Genomic DNA, 4,304 nt, shown 5'->3' with positions numbered 1-4,304 from the left:
TAGTTCCTCTTCGCTTTCTTCCATGAGGGTGGTATTATCTGCACATCTAAGGTTATTGATATTTCTCCCAGCAATATTGATTCCAGCTTGTGTTTTATCCAGCCCAGCATTTTGCATGATGTACTCTGCATATAAGTTAAATAAGCAGAGTGACAATATACAGCCTTGACATACTCCTTTCCCAATTTGGAACCAGTCTGTTGTTCCACGTCCAGTTCTAACTGTTGCTTCCTGACCTGCATACAGGTATCTCAGGAGGCAGGGAAGATGGTCTGGTATTTCCACCTCTTGAAGAATGTTTCACAGTTTGTTGTGATACACACAGTCAAGGGCTTTGACATAGTCAGTAAAAGCAGAAGTAGATGTTTTTCTGGAACTCTCTTGCTTTTGCTATGATCCATTGGATGTTGGCAATTTGATCTCTGGTTCCTCTGCCTTTTCAAATCCAGCTTGAACATCTGGAAGTTTTCAGTTTATATACTATTGAAGCCTAGCTTGGAGAATTTTAAGCATTACTTTGCTAGTGTGTAAGATAAGTGCAGTTGTGCAGTAGTTTGAACATTCCTTGGCATTGCCTTTCTTTGGGATTGGAATGAAAACTGACCTTTTCCAGTCCTGTGGCCACTGCTGCATTTTCCAAATTTGCTGGCATATTGAGTGCAGCACTTTCACAGCATCATCTTTTAGGATTTGAAATTGCTCAGCTATTTGTTGTGAATTCTTATTCTGTGACAGCATATAGGAGATAACTCATACATTTTGGGCTACATTATATTCAAATGTGTGGCTGTATGTAAGTAATCCCCTGTCTCTGGCCCTTGAATATTTCTAATATTTTACTATTACAAATGACCAGAATAAAAATCCTTGTAGCATACATACTCTTCCACGCATGGGCATGTATTTCTATAGGATAAATCCTAGAAATGAATTCCCTGGTTCAAAGTGTATGAATTTTTAAATATATTAATAAACAATGAATTTTCAAATTCCCTTCGTAAAAGGCTGTATGCTTCACACTTTGATCATTTTGTGTACTTTGGTGCCTTCTAGTCATGTGCATTTCAACTAGACTCCTCAATAGTTTATTTTGAATGTCCCATAGTAGTTATAGAATCAAGGACTTTGCCCAGCTAGCTCATCGTATTCCTTTACCTTTCGAAGAATCAAAAACAACTCCTGAGAAATTAACAGCAAATTTTCTGCAGCAAATACTCAGATGAGAGCTGAACAAAGAATTTCTATGCCATTCCCAGAAGAGAGAAGTGGAAATTCTGAGCACTGATAGGAAGAACATTTGAAATGAGAACAATCCATTAAGTTTGGGAAACAGAGTGGCTGTATCTGCGTCTATCTTTGTTTTCTGACTCAGGTCCTCAGTAAATAGACAAGAGGCCTCCTCTGTTGAGTCTCACTGGATGTAAAGTCTCCAGTGTAGCGTCCCCAGGGTGTGATTTGGATACTTACTGCTTGTAGGCCTCCAGATGCTTCTAGGCAATTCAAGGACAAGAGGTGGGTATTGTGGCCAGAAGCTGAACAGCGCCACCAAGCTGACAGGCTGTTTCAGCGGTGGCTAAATCCACTTTTATTTTTAATTTCAATTTTAATCTTGGTAATAAATATATATAATGTTTAAGAGTCAGTTACTGCTACAAGTTAGGTACTACAAGGCTAAAAACAAAAATCCCTTTCTCGCCACTGAGATCCATCCTATAAAGCAACATCTCATTCTGTGGTTACTTTCTGGAGGCGAGGAGCTGTGCTAGGTCTTCGTTGTGGTGCTTGGGGTAGCATCTTTTGTTGAGGTGCACAGACTCTCGAGTCAAGGTGCGTGGGCTCAGTAGTTTCGGTGCTCAGCGTAGTTGCTCCGTGGCATGTGGGATCTTAGTTCCCTGACCAGGGATCGAACCCAAGTCTCCTGCATTGCAGGGTATCCACCTGCCACCTGGGAAGTTCCTGCTTACTTCTTTATACCTGATTATGGTGTCACGTTAAGATTTTAAAATTTTAGACTTTTTCTATTTCTTACAGCTGTAAAGAATAAAGATACAGTTTTTCTCTTTCTCTACACACACACACACACACGTGTGCACGCGTGCGCGTGCATGCACTCACATGTACACATGCTCCCACTCCAATTTTCTCCAAATAATTATATCATAATTTCTGGTTAAATCAATGTACTGTTTTTACATTATAATGACAATGTAATATTATTTCCAGCTGAGTGTTATAGTTTATGATGATTACAATGTTTTTGTTAAAAATTGTTTATATTTTCTTGGCTTCAATAATCACCTCGTGACTTATTTGCTTACGTTTTCAATGTAATAGCTCCAATCCATCCCCAAATTCTTTGCCAGAACTCCAGTCCTCTACAACTGCATCATTGTTGTGCTCAGTCCAGGGGCAGTATAATGTGTGCATTAGTTTTCAAAGTGTGGTTCCTGGACCAGCAACATCAACATCTGCATCACCTGGGACCAGTGAGATGTAAATAATCAAGCCCAATCTAGGACTCACTGGTTAGAGGCTCTGGGGGTTGGGCCCAGCAATCTAGGTGATACTGAGGTGCACTCAAGCTGGAGAACCTTGGTTTGTATAACAGTTAAGAGTTTAGATGGAAACAGTGACAGACTTTATTTTCTTGGGCTCCAAAATCACTGCAGATGGTGACTGCAGCCATGAAATTAAGACTCTTGCTCTTTAGAAGAAAAGCTTTGACCAACCTAGACAGCATATTAAAAAGCAGAGACATTACTCTGCCTACAAAGGTCTGTTTAGTCAAAGCCATGGTTTTTCCAGTAGTCATATATGGATGTGAGAGTTGGACTATGAGGAAAGCTGAGCACCAAAGAATTGATGCTTTTGAAGTGTGATATTGGAGAAGACTCTTGAGAGTCCCTTGGACTGCAAGCAGATCAAACCAGTCAATCCCAAAGGATATCAACCCTGAATATTCATTGGAAGGACTGATGCTAAAGCTGAAGCTCCAATACTTGGGCTACCACGCGAAGAGCCGACTCATTAGAAAAGACCCTGGTGCTGGGAAAGATTGAAGGCAGGAGGAGAAGGGGACGACAGAGGATCAGATGGCTGGATGGCATCACCAACTTGATGGACATGAGTTTGAGTAAGTTTCGGGAGTTGGTGACGGACAGGGAAGCCTGATATGCTGCAGTCCATGGGGTGGCAAAGAGTTGGACAGGACTGAGCAACTGAACTAACTAACTAAGAGTTTGGATACCAAAACACAAGGCTGTTGGGGATCAGATTTCAGCCATTCAGCTTGTTTGTGATGTGACAGCTTCTGAGGTTCTGTCTTCCCATTCATAAAATGGAGTCAACCGTCTCTCCCTGTAGTTGCGAGAGACTAGTTAGAAAGCATGACAGGCTCCAGTTTTTCTTGGGGACAGAGCTCCTGGAGCCTCAGAAATACAGTTCTGTCAAGGGAGGGGAATTCAAGCCAACTGCATAGTCTTCCCCCAGCTCTTCCCAGGGTCCCCGGCTCAGAGTACACCCTCTACCTGAGGCATCCACCTCAAGCTTCTGTCCTTCAGCACCTCCACAGTCCTCTCCCGTACCCTGTATCAGCTTCTCCCCCCTTAGGAACCCCCCTGAGCTGCCCTGTTACAGTTTATATCAGATAATTCTCCACCATGGCCCCCTGCCATCTTCTGCCCCCAACCCTCAACCCCCAAGCTTTCTCCTCATTCTCACTACCCTCTCACACAGCCCACTGGAGCAGCCTCAGCCTTCTGTCAGCTTCCATCCCTTCTACACTTCTCCACTCACCCAACCTTTCCCTCTTAGGCCAAAGCCTAATGCTTTCCTCACAGAATCACTCCCCACCAACCCAGGGTTGGCTGCCCCTTGGGTATTCTCACCCTTGCTTTTGAACTGTGGTGTTGGAGAAGACTCTTGAGAGTCCCTTGGACTGCAAGGAGATCCAACCAGTCCATTCTAAAGGAGATCAGTCCTGGGTGTTCTTTGGAAGGAATGATGCTAAAGCTGAAACTCCAGTACTTTGGCCACCTCATGTGAAGAGTTGACTCATTGGAAAAGACTCTGATGCTGGGAGGGATTAGGGGCAGGAGGAAAAGGGGACAACAGAGGATGATATGGCTGGATGGCATCACCGATTCGATGGACATGAGTTTGAGTGAACTCCGGGAGTTGGTGATGGACAGGGAGGCCTGGCGTGCTGCAATTCATGGGGTTGCAAAGAGTCGGACACGACTGAGTGACAGAACTGAACTGAACTGAAGTACCAGGGATGAGAAGGAAGCATCATCATTCTGCTT

The sequence above is a fragment of the Bison bison genome, unplaced genomic scaffold, assembly GCF_000754665.1.
Source record: "Bison bison bison isolate TAMUID 2011002044 unplaced genomic scaffold, Bison_UMD1.0 scf7180017864063, whole genome shotgun sequence".
NCBI lineage: Eukaryota > Metazoa > Chordata > Mammalia > Artiodactyla > Bovidae > Bison > Bison bison.
This window is presented reverse-complemented; position numbering follows the sequence as displayed.